Source organism: Aegilops tauschii, chromosome 7 (genome assembly GCF_002575655.3).
Source record: "Aegilops tauschii subsp. strangulata cultivar AL8/78 chromosome 7, Aet v6.0, whole genome shotgun sequence".
In the NCBI taxonomy this organism is placed as follows: domain Eukaryota; kingdom Viridiplantae; phylum Streptophyta; class Magnoliopsida; order Poales; family Poaceae; genus Aegilops; species Aegilops tauschii.
In genome coordinates, this window is record NC_053041.3 from 424,106,400 (window position 1) to 424,124,922 (window position 18,523).

Here is an 18,523-nt window from a genome sequence, read left to right on the forward strand (position 1 = left end):
GATGACATGATGTAGACAAGATCTATTTATGTAGAAATAGACCCCATCTTGTTATCCTTAATAGCAACGATACATATGTGTCGGTTCCCCTTCTGTCACTGGGATCAAGCACCGTAAGATCGAACCCATCACAAAGCACCTCTTCCCATTGCAAGATAAATAGATCAAGTTGGCCAAACAAAACCCAAATATTGGAGAAGAAAGACGAGGCTATAAGCAATCATGCATATAAGAGATCAAAGAAGACTCAAATAACTTTCATGGATAAAAAGATAGATCTGATCATAAACTCAAAGTTCATCCGATCCAAACAAACACACCGCAAAAAGAATTACATCATATGGATCTCCAAGAGACCATTGTATTGAGAATCAAACAAGAGAGAGGAAGCCATCTAACTACTAACTACGGACCTGTAGGTCTACAAAAGACTACTCACGCATCATCGGAGAGGCACCAATGGACATGATGAACCCCTCCGTGATGGTGTCTATATTGGATCTGGCGGTTCTGGAACTTGCGGCGGCTGGAATTGATTTTCGTCGACTCCCCTAGGGTTTCTGGAATATTGGGGTATTTATAGAGTAAAGAGGCGGTCCCGGGGGCACCCGAGGTGGGCACAACCCACCAGGGCGCGGTTTGGTGGGTTGTGCTCCCCTCGGAGCACCCCCTGATACGTCTCCAATGTATCTAATTTTCCTAACGCTTTTCCTCTTGTTTTGGACTCTAATTTGCATGATTTGAATGAAACTAACCCTGGGCTAACGCTGTTTTCAGCAAAACTACCATGGTGTTGTTTCTGTGCAGAAATAAAAGTTCTCGGAATGGAACGAAACTTTGCGAGGATTTTTTATATCAATAAAGAGAATTTATGGAGCCAAGAGTCACCTGAGGGGGGCACCTAGGTGGGCACAACCCACTAGGGCGCACCCAGGTGGGTTGTCCCCATCTGGTGGCCCCGCAGACCATGAAACCGATGCTATAAAATCCTATTTTTTTCAGAAAAACGGAGAAAAAAGAATATTCACAAGCCACGAGACGGAGCCGCTGTCACCTCCTGTTCTTCATCGGAAGGCCAGATCTGGAGTCCGTTTGGGGCTTCGAAGAGGGGGATCTTCGTTCTTCGTCATCACCAACCCATTTCCATCGCCAATTCCATGATGCTCCCCACCGGGAGTGAGTAATTCCTTCGTAGGCTCGCTGGTCGGTGAGGAGTTGGATGAGATTCATCATGTAATCTAGTTAGTTTTGTTAGGGCCCGATCCCTAGTATCCACTATGTTCTGAGATTGATGTTGCTATGACTTTGCCATGCTTAATGCTTGTCACTTTGGCCCGGGTGCCATGATTTCAGATCTGAACCGTTTATGTTATCACCATTATATCCATGTTCTAGATCCGATCTTGCATGTTATAGTCACCTACTACGTGTTATGATTCGGCAACCCCGGAGCGACAATAGTCGGGACCACTCCCGGTGATGACCGTAGTTTGAGGAGTTCATGTATTCACCGTGTGTTAATGCTTTGTTCCGGTTCTCTTTTAAAAGGCGGCCTTAATATCCCTTAGTTTCCAATTGGACCCCGCTGCCACGGGAGGGTAGGACAAAAGATGTCATGCAAGTTCTTTCCATAAGCACATATGACTATTTACGGAATACATGCCTACATTATATTTATGAACTGGAGCTAGTGCCGTATCGCCCTAGGTTATGATTGTCACATGATGAATATCATCCAACAAATTACCAATCCAATGCCTATGAATTTATCTTATATTGTTCTTGCTAAGTTACTACTGCTATCATTACTGTTGCACTCGCTACAAAATACTACTATTACTATTATAGTTACTATTGCTGCTGTCACTACTATCAAAACTATCATATTACTTTGCTACTGATCACGTTGCTGCAGATAATTAATCTCCAGGTGTGGTTGAATTGACAACTCAGCTTCTAATACCTTCAAATATTCTTTGGCTCCCCTTGTGTCGAATCTATAAATTTGGGTTGAATACTCTACCCTCGAAAACTGTTGCGATCCCCTATACTTGTGGGTTATCAAGACCTTTTTCTGGCACCGTTGTCGGGGAGCATAGCAATATTTGTTGAGTCACTTGCAATTATTATCTATTTATCACTATGAAGAATCTGAAGGATCCAAATACTAAGATATTTCCCTCAAACACGAGGGGAGGTAAGGAACTGCCATCCAGTTCTGCTTTAGATTCACCTTCTGTTATGAATAAACTTGCAACACCATCACATGCTATTAATTCTAATATGTCGCAAGTTATTGATGATGCTACTTCTACTATGAATGATGCTTATGATGATGCTAGTACCTTGCTTGATAATGATGATGTGCCACTTGGTGAATTTCTTGATGAACAAATTGCTAGAGTAATACAACATGATGTTGTTGAATCTGATGATGTTGTTGAATCTATTGATGATAAGGATTATAGATTCTCTGTCGACCCAGAGTTAATTACTTTGGTTGAATCTGGTCCTTTCCATGGTTATGAAACTTAAACTGTTGTGGCACATCTTACTAAGTTGAATGACATAGCCACCCTTTTTACTTATGATGAGAAAACTCGCTATTACTATATTCTCAAATTATTTCCATTCTCATTAAAGGGTGATGCTAAAGCTTGGTACAATACTCTTTCTCCTGGTTGTGTGCGTAGTCCCCAGGATATGATTTATTACTTCTTTGAAAAATATTTCCCTGCGCATAAGAAATAAGCTGCTTTACAGGAAATATTTAACTTTGTGCAAATTGAAGAAGAGAGTCTCCCACAAGCTTGGGGGAGGCTTTGCCAATTACTTAATGCTTTGCCTAATCATCCTCTTAAGAAAAATGAAATACATGATATCTTCTATAATGGACTAACCGATGCTTCTAGGGATTTCCTAGATAGTTGTGCTGGTTGTGTTTCCAGGGAACGAACTATTGGGCAAGCTGAAGAATTATTGAATAACATATTGAAAAATTATGATGATTGGACTCTTCCAGAATCGCCGCCTAAAACCACTCCGAAGAAGAGGGGTATCTTATATCTCAGTCCTGAAGATATGCAAGAGGCAAAGAAATCTATGAAGGAAAAGGGTATTAAAGTTGAGGATGCCAAAAATTTACCTCCTATTGAAGAAATACATGGGCTTAATACACCACCGCTGCCTAAGCTGGTAGAGGTAAATTCTCTAACGAAATTCAATGATAACGACAATCCTCACAATATGCACCCTAGCCAGTGCCTTTATGAGTTTGAAAACTACATTACAAAACAAGATCACTTCAATGCAAATGTTATGAAACAATTGAAATATAATTCTGATATGATTGCTCGCTTGATAGACTTGTTATTTAGAATCTCAAATGATGTTAGAGGTGTTGGAAAACATGCTTCTATGGTTCAAACTCAGTTAGAACAAGTTGCTAAATCTCAAAGAGAGTTGCTTGATGAAATGAATAATAACATACATGACTTTGCTGTTAGAGTAGCAACTAGAGGAGGTAAAATGACTCAGGAACCACTTTATCCTGAGGTACACCCAAAAAAATTGAACAAGACTCTCAAAGAGTTAATACTGATGCCCGTAGTCCTTGTAAAAAGAAAAAGAAGAAAAAATGATAGGACTTTGCATGCCTCTAGTGAACCTGAAGTAGAAAAACCTCCTGATAATGATAATGAAATTTCTATCTCTGATGCTAAAACTCAATCTGGTAATGTACACTCACGTTCTGATAATGAAAAAGATTATGATGAGGTTCATGAAGACGCCCAAACAAATAATAAAGAACCAGACAATGATATTGAGATAGAACCACCAGTTGATCTTGATAACCCACAACCTAAGAATAAATGATATGATAAAAGAGACTTTATTGCTAGAAAACACGGTAAAGAAAGAGAACCGTGGGTTCAAAAACCTATGCCCTTTCCACCTAAGTCAACTAAAAAGAAAGATGATGAAGAATTTGAACGCTTTGCTGAAATGCTGAGGCGAGTCTTTTCGCGCACTCGCTTGACTGATATCTTGAAAATGCCTCCTTATGCAAAGTACATGAAAGACATAATCACAAATAAGAGAAAAATACCAGAAGCTGAAATCTCCACCATGCTTCCTAATTATACTTTTAAAGATGGAGTACCTAAAAAACTTGGAGATCCGGGAATACCAACTATACCTTGCTCTATCAAAAAGAATTATGTGAAAACTGCTTTATGTGATTTGGGAGCTGGTGCTAGTGTTATGCCTTTATCTTTATATAAAAGACTTGATTTGAATAAACTCACACCTAGTGAAATATCTTTGCAAATGGTTGACAAATCTACTACCATACCTATCGGTATTTGTGGGGATGTGCCCATTGTTGTTGCTAATGTTACTATTTTGACTGACTTTGTTATACTTGAGATGCCCGAGGACGACAACATGTCGATTATCCTTGGTAGACCCTTCTTGAATACTACAGGGGCTGTTATTGATTGCAATAAAAGCAAGGTCACTTTTCATATCAATGGTAATGAACATACGGTGCACTTTTCGAAGAAACAATTCCAAGTGAATGGTATTAGTGTTATTGAAAAATCTCCGACAATCACTATTGGAAGTTTTCAACTACCTCTACCTACTGCCACAAAGAAATATGAAATGCTTATTGTTGGGGACATTCACATCCCTGTTGAGGTAGCTTAGTGATTTACGAAAGTTCTTAGGTTTCATGCTAATCGAAAGTGGTTGTTAATAAGACTTGATCAACTTTATTAATGGATCATTTTTGAGAGGTATGAAGTTGATGAATTTAGTAAGCACTACCTTCCGTCCCTATCTTTTGTTTTCTGTTTTTATTAGTTAAATAAAGTAAAATGCCATGTTTTGTTTGTTTTCTGAATTTCCTGTGCAATAAAAAACGACCCAAAAATAAAAGTTCTCAGAATGCCCTGAAAAATCAATACGATTTTTTCTGAATATTTAAGATTTTTTATGCAAATATCATCAGAGGGAGGTGCACCAGGTGGGCACAACCCACCTGGGCGCGCCAGGACCCCCAGGCGCGCCCTGGTGGGTTGTGGTGCCCACGTGGGCCCCCTCACTTATCTCTTCACACCACATCATCAACTACCTCCAGAAAAATTCTCCATTGCTCTCTCTCTCGTGTTCTTGCTCTCAAACGCGCGGATCTCCTTGCTCGAAGCTCCATTTTCGAAACTGTTTCGGGGGATTGTTGCTTGGTATGTGGCTCCACCGTTTGTCCAATTAGTTTTTGCTTTAGTGGTTTATATTTTTAATAATTAGCTACTCTTGGTGCTGCTATAGATGAGCTTGCATGTTGAATTCTTAGAGTTCTAAGTAGTTTGAATGCTTGCTATGGCCTCTATGTATCCCTATGAGTAGCTGCTATCAATTTTGTGAATTTTTGTTGAGAAAAATACGTGGACTAAAAATTTCAGAATTTTGTTCATAGGAAAAAGATGAATATCTTTAGGAAGTTTGCTTCCAAGAAGAACTCCAAAGTAGTTATTGGAGAGTCGTCTGACAGTGATCTCCATAACCTGAGGTTGGCGGAAGTACGGCCGTGCGAATGGCCGCATATCCCGTTCATGGAAGAGGCTGGAATCCTGCAAGATTTTACACAATATGCTGCTAATGCCGGCCTCACCGACTTTATCGCAGCTGAATGTGAACAGTATCATCTCCTCACAAACACCTTTGTTCAAAGTTTTAATTTCCTTCCTAGGAATAATCCTCCCGAGATGCAGTTTAATTTATACGCTGATTTCCATCAGATACCACTTACTGAGTTTTAGGAAATATGCTTGCTTCCTGCTGATGGTGGTTTGGTAGAGCCTAGGTCGGTAGAGTTTGAGGCCTTTTATCGTACCTTGACAGTGGGAGATGAGAGAGGGGTGTCCGGTATCACTGCCGCTGGCTTGCATTTTCCCGCTGTTCATTATTTTGCTCTTTTCATTGCAAAATGCTTGCTTGCTAGAGAGAAGGTGGGTGCACTCAGTTCACCAAACCTTGCTGTTTTACGTCATGCACTAGAGGGCGACAACACTTATAGCTTGGGAGCTATTGTGGCACGTCGCCTCCACATTAATAAGTCCAAGGATAAAATACATGGTGGTATTTTCTGAAGGAAATATGCCCTAGAGGCAATAATAAAGTTGTTATTTATATTTCCTTATATCATGATAAATGTTTATTATTCATGCTAGAATTGTATTAACCGGAAACTTAGTACATGTGTGAATACATAGACAAAACGGAATGTCCCTAGTATGCCTCTACTTGACTAGCTCGTTAATCAAAGATGGTTAAGTTTCCTAACCATAGACATATGTTGTCATTTGAAGAACGGGATCACATCATTGGGAGAATGATGTGATGGACAAGACCCATCCGTTAGCTTAGCATGTTGATCGTTCAGTTTTATTGCTATTACTTTCTTCATGACTTATACATGTTTCTCTGACTATGAGATTATGCAACTCCAGAATACCGGAGGAACACATTGTGTGCTATCAAATGTCACAACGTAACTGGGTGATTATAAAGATGCTCTACAGGTGTCTCCGATGGTGTTTGTTGAGTTGGCATAGATCGAGATTTGGATTTGTCACTCCGTGTATCGGAGAGGTATCTCTAGGCCCTCTCGGTAATGCACATCACTATAAGCCTTGCAAGCAATGTGACTAATGAGTTAGTTGCGGGATGATGCATTACGGAATGAGTAAAGAGACTTGCCGGTAACGAGATTGAACTAGGTATGAGGATACCGACGATCGAATCTTGGGCAAGTAACATACCGATGACAAAGGGAATAACGTATGTTGTTATGCGGTTTGACCGATAAAGATCTTCGTAGAATATGTAGGAACCAATATGAGCATCCAGGTTCCGCTATTGGTTATTGACCGGAGATGTGTCTCGGTCATGTCTACATAGTTCTCGAACTCGTAGGGTCCGCACGCTTAACGTTCGATGACGACTTGTATTATGAGTTATGTGATTTGATGACCAAAGTTTGTTCGGAGTCCCAGATGATAGCACGAACATGACGAGAAGTCTCAAAATGGTCGAGAGGTAAAGATTGATATATTGGAAGGTAGTATTTGGACACCGGAAGGGTTCTGGAGTGTATCGGGTACATACCGGAGTACCGAAGGGGTTACCGGAACCCCCTAGGGAAAGATATGGGCCTTATGGGCCATAGGAGGGAGGCCAACCAGCCCACAAGGGGATGGTGCACCCCCCACAAGGGAGGAGGCCGAATTGGACGTGGGAAAGGGGCGCCACCCCCCTTTCCTTCTCCTACTCCCTTTCCTTCCCCTTTTCCCCCTCCGGTAGAAGGAAAAAAGGGTGGGGCCGAATCCTACTAGGACTGGAGTCCTAGTAGGACTCCCCTCTCCCTGGCGCGCCCCTTGTTGGCCGGCCTCCTCCTCCCCTCCTTTATATACGAGGGCAGGGGGCACCCCAAAGGGACAACAGACAATCTCTTAGCCGTGGGCGGTGCCCCCCTCCACAGTTACACACCTCGGTTATATCATCGTAGTGCTTAGGCGAAGCCCTGCGCCGGTAACTTCATCATCACCGTCGCCACGCCGTCGTGCTGACGGAACTCTCCCTCGTCCTGAACTAGATCAAGAGCTCGAGGGACGTCATCGAGCTGAATGTGTGCTGAACGCGGAGGTGCCATACGTTCGGTGCTTGGATCGGTTGGATCGCGAAGACGTTCGACTACATCAACCGTGTTAGTAAACGCTTCCGCTTTCGGTCTACGAGGGTACGTGGACACACTCTCCCGTCTCATTGCTATGCATCTCCTAGATAGATCTTGCGTGATCGTAGGTAAATTTTTTGAAATACTGCATTCCCCAACAGTGGCATCCGAGCCAGTTCTATGCGTAGATGTTATATGCACGAGTAGAACACAAAGAGTTGTGGGCGATAATAGTCATACTGCTTACCAGCATGTCATACTTTGATTCGGCGGTATTGTTAGATGAAGCGGCCCGGACCGACATTACATGACCGCGTTCATGAGACTGGTTCTACCGCCGTGCTTCACACACATGTGGCTAGTGGGTGTCTGTTTCTCCAACTTTAGTTGAATCGAGTGTGACTACGCCCGGTCCTTGTTGAAGGTTAAAACAACACACTTGACGAAAAATCGTTGTGGTTTTGATGTGTAGGTAAGAATGGTTCTTGCTAAGCCTGTAGCAGCCACGTAAAACTTGCAACAACAAAGTAGAGGACATCTAACTTGTTTTTGCAGGGCTTGCTGTGATGTGATATGGTCAAGACGTGATGATATATAAATTGTTGTATGCGATGATCATGTTTTGTAACAGTTATCGGCAACTGGCAGGAGCCATATGGTTGTTGCTTTATTGTATGAAATGCAATCGCCATGTAATTGCTTTACTTTATCACTAAGCGGTAGTGATAGTCGTATAAGCAATAGTTGGTGAGACGACAACGATGCTTCGATGGAGATCAAGGTGTCAAGCCGGTGACGATGGTGATCATGACGGTGCTTTGGAGATGGAGATCAAAGGCACAAGATGATGATGGCCATATCATATCACTTATATTGATTGCATGTGATGTTTATCCTTTATGCATCTTATTTTTCTTAGTACGACGTTAGCATTATAAGATGATCTCTCACTAAATTTCAAGGTATAAGTGTTCTCCCTGAGTATGCACCGTTGCTACAGTTCGTCGTGCCCAGACACCACGTGATGATCGGGTGTGATAAGCTCTACGTTCACATACAATGGGTGCAAGCCAGTTTTGCACATGCAGAATACTCGGGTTAAACTTGACGAGCCTAGCATATGTAGATATGGCCTCGGAACACTGAGTACGAAAGGTCGAGCGTGAATCATATAGTAGATATGATCAACATAGTGATGTTCACCATTGAAAACTACTCCATCTCACGTGATGATCGGACATGGTTTAGTTGATATGGATCACGTGATCACTTAGATGATTAGAGGGATGTCTATCTAAGTGGGAGTTCTTAAGTAATATGATTAATTGAACTTTAAGTTATTAGGAACTTAGTACCTGATAGTATTTTGCATGTCTATGTTGTTGTAGATAAATGGCCCGTGCTACTGTTCCGTTGAATTTTAATGCGTTCTTAGAGAAAACTAAGTTGAAAGATGATGGTAGCAACTACACGGACTGGGTCCGTAACTTGAGGATTATCCTCATTGCTGCACAGAAGAATTACGTCCTGGAAGCACCACAGAGTGCCAAACCCGTTGCAGGAGCAACGCCGGACGTTATGAACGCCTGGGAGAGCAAAGCTGATGACTACTCAATAATTCAGTGTGCCATGCTTTACGGCTTAGAACCGGGACTTGAACGACGTTTTGAACGTCATGGAGCATATGAGATTTTCCAGGAGTTGAAGTTAATATTTCAAGCAAATGCCCAGATTGAGAGATATGAAGTCTCCAATAATTTCTACAGCTGCAAAATGGAGGAGAATAATTCTGTCAGTGAGCATATACTCAGAATGTCTGGGTACCACAATCACTTGACTCAGCTGGGAGTTAATCTTCCGGTTGATAGTGTCATTAACAAAGTTCTTCAATCACTGCCACCAAGCTACAAAAGCTTCATGATGAACTATAATATGCAAGGGATGGATAAGACAATTCCCGACATCTTCGCAATGCTAAAGGCTGGGGAGGTAGAAATCAAGAAGGAGCATCAAGTGTTGATGGTCAACAAGACCACTAGTTTCAAGAAGAAGGGCAAAGGGAAGAAGGGGAACTTCAAGAAGAACGGCAAGCAAGTTGCTGCTCAAGTAAACCCAAGTCTGGACCTAAGCCCGAGACTGAGTGCTTCTACTGCAAAGGGACTGGTCACTGGAAGCGGAACTGCCCCAAGTATTGGCGGATAAGAAGGACGACAAAGTGAAAGGTATATTTGATATACATGTTATTGATGTGTACCTTACTAGTGCTCGTAGTAGCGCCTGGGTATTTGATACTAGTTCTATTGCTCATATTTGCAACTCGAAACAGGGGCTACGGATTAAGCGAAGATTGGCTAAGGACGAGGTGACGATGCGCGTGGGAAATGGTTCCAAAGTCGATGTGATCGCCGTCGGCATGCTACCTCTACATCTACCTTCGGGATTAGTTTTAGACCTAAATAATTGTTATTTGGTGCCAGCGTTAAGCATGAACATTATATCTGGATCTTGTTTGAGGCGAGACGGTTATTCATTTAAATCAGAGAATAGTGGTTGTTCTATTTATATGAATAATATCTTTTATGGTCATGCACCCTTGATGAGTGGTCTATTTTTGTTGAATCTCGATAGTAGTGATACACATATTCATAGTATTGAAGCCAAAAGATATAAGTTTAATAATGATACTGCAACTTATTTGTGGCACTGCCGTTTAGGTCATATTGGTGTAAAGCGCATGAAGAAACTCCATGCTGATGGGCTTTTGGAATCACTTGATTATGAATCACTTGATGCTTGCGAACCATGCCTCATGGGCAAGATGACTAAGACTCCGTTCTCCGGAACAATGGAGCAAGCAACAGACTTGTTGGAAATAATACATACTGATGTACACGGTCCGATGAGTGTTGATGCTCGCGGCGGGTATCGTTATTTTCTGACCTTCACAGATGATTTGAGCAGATATGGGTATATCTACTTGATGAAACATAAGTCCGAAACATTTGAAAAGTTCAAAGAATTTTAGAGTGAAGTGGAAAATCATCGTAACAAGAAAATAAAGTTTCTACGATCTGATCGTGGAGGAGAATATTTGAGTTACGAGTTTGGTCTTCATTTGAAACAATGCGGAATAGTTTCGCAACTCACGCACCTGGAACACCACAGCGTAATGGTGTGTCCGAACATCGTAACCGCACTTTATTAGATATGGTGCGATCTATGATGTCTCTTACTGTTTTACCGCTATCGTTTTGGGGTTATGCTTTAGAGACGGCTGCATTCACATTAAATAGGGCACCATCTAAATCCGTTGAGATGACACCATATGAACTGTGGTTTGGCAAGAAACCCAAGTTGTCGTTTCTTAAAGTTTGGGGCTACGATGCTTATGTGAAAAAGTTTCAACCTGATAAGCTCGAACCCAAATCGGAGAAATGTGTCTTCATAGGATACCCAAAGGAGACTGTTGGGTACACCTTCTATCACAGATCCGAAGGCAAGATTTTCGTTGCTAAGAATGGATCTTTCTAGAGAATGAGTTTCTCTCGAAAGAAGTGAGTGGGAGGAAAGTAGAACTTGATGAGGTAATTGTACCTTCTCCCGAATTGGAAAGTAGTTCATCATAGAAATCAGTTCCAGTGATTCCTACACCAATCAGTGAGGAAGCTAATGATGATGATCATGAAACTTCAGATCAAGTTACTACCGAACCTCGTAGGTCAACCAGAGTACGGTCCGCACCAGAGTGGTACGGTAATCCTGTTCTGGAAGCCATGTTACTAGACCATGACGAACCTACAAACAATGAGGAAGCGATGATGAGTCCAGATTCCGCGAAATGGCTTGAGGCCATGAAATCTAAGATGGGATCCATGTATGAGAACAAAGTATGGACTTTGATTGACTTGCCCGTTGATCGGCGAGCCATTGAGATTAAATGGATCTTCAAGAGGAAGACAGACGCTGATAGTAGTGTTACTATCTACAAAGCTCGAATTGTTGCAAAAGGTTTTTGACAAGTTCAAGGAGTTGACTAAGATGAGACTTTCTCACCCGTAGCGATGCTTAAGTCTGTCCAAATCATGTTAGCAATTGCCGCATTTTATGATTATGAAATTTGGCAAATGGATGTCAAAACTGCATTCCTTAATGGATATCTTAAAGAAGAGTCGTATATGATGCAACCAGAAGGTTTTGTCGATCCAAAAGGTGCTAAAAAAGTGTGCAAGCTCCAGCGATCCATTTATGGACTGGTGCAAACCTCTCAGAGTTGGAATATACGCTTTGATAGTGTGATCAAAGCATATGGTTTTATACAGACTTTTATAGAAGCCTGTATTTACAAGAAAGTGAGTGGGAGCTCTGTAGCATTTCTGATATTATATGTGGATGACATATTGTTGATTGGAAATAATACAGAATTTCTGGATAGCATAAAAGGATACTTGAATAAGAATTTTTCAATGAAAGACCTCAGTGAAGCTACTTACATATTGGGCATCAAGATCTATAAAGATAGATCAAGACGCTTGATAAGACTTTCAATGAGTACATACCTTGATAAGATTTTGAAGGAGTTCAAAATGAATCAGTCAAAGAAGGAGGTCTTGCCTGAGTTGTAAGGTGTGAAGTTGATAAAGACTGAAAACCCGACCACGACAGAAAATAGAAAGAGAATGAAAAAGTCATTCCCTATGCCTCAGTCATAGGTTCTATAAAGTATGCTATGCTGTGTACCAGACCTATTGTGTACCTCACCATGATTTTGGCAAGAGGGTACAATAGTGATCCAGGAGTGGATCACTTGACAACAGTCAAAATTATCCTTAGTAAAATAAGGACATGTTTCTCGGTTATGGAGGTGACAAAAAGTTCGTCGTAAATGGTTACGTCGATGCAATCTTTGACACTGATCTGGATGACTCTAAGTCTCAATCTGGATACATATTAAAAGTGGGAGCGATTAGCTAGAGTAGCTCCGTGCAGAGCATTGTAGACATAGTAAATTTGCAAAATACATACGGCTCTGAATGTGGCAGACCCGTTGACTAAACTTCTCTCACAAAGCAAAACATGATCACTCTTTGGGTGTTAATCACATAGCAATGTGAACTAGATTATTGACTCTAGTAAACCCTTTGGGTATTAGTCACATGGAGATGTCAACTAATCACATAAAGATGTGAACTATTGGTGATTCACATGACGATGTGAACTAGATTATTGACTCTAGTGCAAGTGGGAGACTGAAGGAAATATTCCCTAGAGGCAATAATAAAGTTGTTATTTATATTTCCTTATATCATGATAAATTTTTATTATTCATGCTAGAATTGTATTAACCGGAAACTTAGTACATGCGTGAATACATAGACAAAACAGAATGTCCCTAGTATGCCTCTACTTGACTAGCTCGTTAATCAAAGATGGTTAAGTTTCCTAACCATAGACATATGTTGTCATTTGATGAATGGGATCACATCATTGGGGAATGATGTGATGGACAAGACCCATCCGTTAGCTTAGCATGTTGATCGTTCAGTTTTATTGCTATTGCTTTCCTCATGACTTATACATGTTCCTCTGACTATGAGATTATGCAACTCCCGAATACGGGAGGAACACCTTGTGTGCTATCAAACGTCACAACATAACTGGGTGATTATAAATATGCTCTATAGGTGTCTCCGATGGTGTTTGTTGAGTTGGCATAAATCAAGATTAGGATTTGTCACTCCGTGTATCGGAGAGGTATCTCTAGGCCCTCTCGGTAATGCACATCACTATAAGCCTTGCAAGCAATGTGACTAATGAGTTAGTTGCGGGATGATGCATTACGGAATGAGTAAAGAGACTTGCCGGTAACGACATTGAACTAGGTATGAGGATACCGACGATCGAATCTCGGGGAAGTAACATACCGATGACAAAGGGAATAACGTATGTTGTTATGCGGTTTGACTGATAAAGATCTTCGTAGAATATGTAGGAACCAATATGAGCATCCAGGTTACGCTATTGGTTATTGACCGGAGATGTGTCTCGGTCATGTCTACATAGTTCTCGAACCCGTAGGGTCCGCACGCTTAACGTTCGATGATGATTTGTATTTTGAGTTATGTGATTTGATGACCAAAGTTTGTTCGGAGTCCCGGATGAGATCACGGACATGACGAGGAGTCTCGAAATGGTCGAGAGGTAAAGATTGATATATTGGAAGGTAGTATTCGGACACCGGAAGGGTTCTGGAGTGTATCAGGTACATACCGGAGTACTAGAGGGGTTACCGGAACCCCCCGGGGAAAGATATGGGCCTTATGGGCCATAGGAGGGAGTGGGCTAGTGCACCCCCCACAAGGGAGGAGGCCTAATTGGACTTGGGAAGGGGGCGCCACCCCCCTTTCCTTCTCCTACTCCCTCTCCTTCCCCTTTCCCCCCTCCGGTAGAAGGAAAAAAAGTTGGGGCCGAATCCTACTAGGACTGGAGTCCTAGTAGGACTCCCCTCTCCCTGGCGCGCCCCTTGTTGGCCGGCCTCCTCCTCCCCTCCTTTATATACGGGGGTAGGGGGCACCCCAAAGGGACAACAAACAATCTCTTAGCCGTGTGCGGTGCCCCCCTCCACAGTTACACACCTCGGTCATGTCGTTGTAGTGCTTAGGCAAAGCCCTGCGCCGGTAACTTCATCATCACCGTCGCCACGCCGTCGTGCTGAAGGAACTCTCCCTCGGCCTCAACTGGATCAAGAGCTCGAGGGACGTCATCGAGCTGAACGTGTGCTGAACGCGGAGGTGCCGTACATTCGGTGCTTGGATCGGTTGGATCGCGAAGACGTTCAACTACATCAACCGTGTTACTAAACGCTTCCGCTTTCGGTCAATGAGGGTACGTGGACACACTCTCCCGTCTTGTTGCTATGCATCTCCTAGATAGATCTTGTGTGATCGTAGGTAAATTTTTTGAAATACCGCGTTCCCCAACATTTTCGCTACTCGTTTGGCGGCTCACTTTAATGTTGAGATATGCCTTCATGATTACCCTTTGACCAAGGTTTACTTAGATCGCGCAGCCATGGAACACCACCATTTTATTGCATGAGATAACCCTAACATTCCTATTCTGTATAACCTGGTTTTCAGCGTGGACACTCGTGATATTATTCCATTGCCTGCTCCCACTTTGTTTGATCCTGTTGCCAGGGGTGGATATAGGATTATGCCTGCGGATATCATCGCCTACCGGAACGACCAGGATGTAGCAGAGGAGGAGCCTCAACAGTGGGATGCGTGGATGCCCGCTCCTCAGTACCCCGACTACTATCCAGGCTACCGACCGCTTACCAAGTTAGGCCAAAAGCCTAAGCTTGGGGGAGTACGTGTTTCCCACCGACATTACATTCATGTTCACACATTTCATTCCAGTTGTCAGTGTCCACACTTTTTCATTGTATTATCCATGCTAGATTTATTTTCTCGCCTTCTTCTTTTGTGTTTGAAAAACCTTAGAAAAATAAAAAAATTAGTTGTAGTTAGTTTACTTTCTATGCATGCTTAGCTGTAGTACTAAAAAGAAAACCTAAAAAGATTTCCTTGTTCTCCTTTTGCTTGTTGGGAGCTTTACCGTGTAAATAGTTTTTCTCGTTTTTGCTTTTCCCTTTCATTTGCTTGTTCAAGAAAACCAAAAACTCCAAAAATATTTCAGTGTGTTTCTCTGAATTTCTTTTATTTTTATTCGAGTCGTACCGAGGATAAGACCACGATGAAAATGTTGAGTGGCTCTCATATGCATAATTGTTGATCTAACAACGAGGCCATATTACCTTGTCTTCTCCTGTTGAATAAAATGTCTGCAGATTCCAGCTTAGTCCACCGCACTCTTGCACTATTATTATTTTCACATCGTTTGGTCGTGCAAGTGAAAGGCAATAATGATGATATTCGATGAACTAGTCGTGGCAGAGAGAAACCGGTATGAACTCGACTTGTTCTGTTTTTGTAAATATGTTTAACCTAGCATCCATGATTCAGCCCATTATGATTAAACATGTTGCAATGACAATTAGAGATTATAGTTTCTCATGCCATGCATAAGTAGCTAGGACTGGATAATGATTTATCTTGGATACAACATTGCGTTAAAATGATTGTGATGTAGTATGATGATATGGTATCCTCCTCTAAATGTTCGAGTGGCTTGACTTGGCACATGTTCATGCATGTAGTTGAATCAAAACCAACATAGCCTCTATGATATTTATGTTCATGTGTTCATATCCTACTCATGCTAGTGTCCAATGTTACTTATGCATAATGCATGTTCATGACCGTTGTTGCTCTCTAGCTGGCCGCTTCTCAACCTAATTGCTCTCCTTCTCCTGTACTAAGTGGGAATTCTGCTTGTACATCAAAAATCTTGAACCCAAGTTATTCCAGATGAGTCCACCATACCTACCTATACGCGGTATTACCCTGCCATCCTAAGTAAATTTGCATATGCCACCTCTAAAAACTTCAAATAAATATCATTTTGTGTGTGCCTGGATCATTCATGGAATGACAGGAGGTGGCCGGTATCTTCCATGCTAAGCGGGTTATTCTCAGGTTGAGTGATTATTCACTCACCATCGCACGAGAAAAGGGCGGTAATAGGGATTCCCAGTCCCGAACTCAAAAATGCAAATAATTAAACAAAACTCCCCTGGGACTATTGTTGGTATGGACGACACCCATTGTTTCGGACAAGCTGTGGAGTGTGATTGTTGGTGGAGGGGGAGTAAACGTTTACTTTTATCGCTTGGGAACCGCCATTAGCATGCTTAGCATGGAAGATATTGATAACTGATGGTCGTGAAGTAAAGAAGAAGGGTGCATTTCTCAAATATCATTTACCTTAGTTTTAAAAATTTGAGCTCTGGCACCTCTGCAAATCACTGCTTCCCTCTGCGAAGGGACTATCTATTTACTTTTATGTTGTGTCATCACCTTCTAAAATAAGCGCCTGAACCTGAGAGCAATGCTGACATGCTTATGCATTGTGTATAGCTAATGCTGGCTGCATCGACTGGATCTTTTCTACCATGAATTACAATGTTAATTTAGTCGCTGCTTGGACTTTGGAGGTGCTCTGCATTTATGTTTTGTAGTCTCAGAAAGGGCTAGCGAGATACCACTATTGTCATATTATATCATGGTTGTTTTGATAACGTGTTGTTGTTTGAGATATCTTATTATTGCTCGCTAGATTATGTTATTGATATGAGTTAATATAATTTTTAAGAGTTATTGTCGGCATGGTTAGTTATAATGTTGGCTGAAAACCTGGGTGCTGTTTAAGCTTATTTATGCAAACAAGAGCAAAAGAGTTCGTAAAAGTTTTTCTTTTTCACTTTCAATTTATCAACTGAATTGCCTGAGGACAAGCAAAGGTTTAAGCTTGGGGGAGTTGATACGTCTCCAACGTATCTACTTTTCCTAACGCTTTTCCTCTTGTTTTGGACTCTAATTTGCATGATTTGAATGAAACTAACCCCGGATGATGCTGTTTTCAGCAGAACTACCATGGTGTTGTTTTTGTGTAGAAATAAAAGTTCTCGGAATGGAACGAAACTTTGCGAGGATTTTTTATATCAATAAAGAGAATTTCTGGAGCCAAGAGTCACCTGAGGGGGGCACCTGGGTGGGGACAACCCACCTGGGCGCGCCCAGGTGGGCTGTCCCCAGCTGGTGGCCCCGCAGACCCTGAAACCGACGCTATAAAATCCTATTTTTTCATAAAAAATTAGAGAAAAAAGAATTATCACGATCCACGAGACGGAGCCGCTGCCACCTCCTGTTCTTCATTGGGAGGCCAGATCTGGAGTCCGTTTGGGGCTCCAGAGAGGGGATCTTCGTTCTTCGTCATCACCAACCCTTCCCCATCACCAATTCCATGATGCTCCCCATCGGGAGTGAGTAATTCCTTCGTAGGCTCGCTGGTCGGTGAGGAGTTGGATGAGATTCATCATGTAATCGAGTTAGTTTTGTTAGGGCATGATCCCTAGTATCCACTGTGTTCTGAGATTGATGTTGCTATGACTTTGCCATGCTTAATGCTTGTCACTTTGGGCCCGGGTGCCATGATTTCATATCTGAACCGTTTATGTTATCACCATTATATCCATGTTCTAGATCCGATCTTGCAAGTTATAGTCACCTACTACGTGTTATGATCCGGCAACCCCGGAGTGACAATAGCTGGGATCACTCCCGGTGATGACCGTAGTTTGAGGAGTTCATGTATTCATCGTGTGTTAATGCTTTGTTCCGGTTCTCTATTAAAAGGAGTCCTTAATATCCCTTAGTTTCCAATTGGACCCCACTGTCACGGGAGGGTAGGACAAAAGATGTCATGCAAGTTATTTCCATAAGCACGTATGACTATTTACGGAATACATGCCTACATTATATTTATGAACTGGAGCTAGTGTTGTATTTCCCTAGGTTATGACTGTCACATGATGAATATCATCCAACAAATTACCGATCCAATGCCTACGAATTTACCTTATATTGTTCTCGCTAAGTTACTACTGCTATCGTTAGTGTTGCACTTGCTACAAGGTACTGCTATTACTGTTACCGTTACTATTGCTGCTGTCACTACTATCAAAACTATCATATTACTTTGCTACTGCTCATGTTGCTGCAGATAATTAATCTCCAGGTGTGGTTGAATTGACAACTCAGCTGCTAATACCTTGAAATATTCTTTGGCTCCCCTTGTGTCGAATCTATAAATTTGGGTTGAATA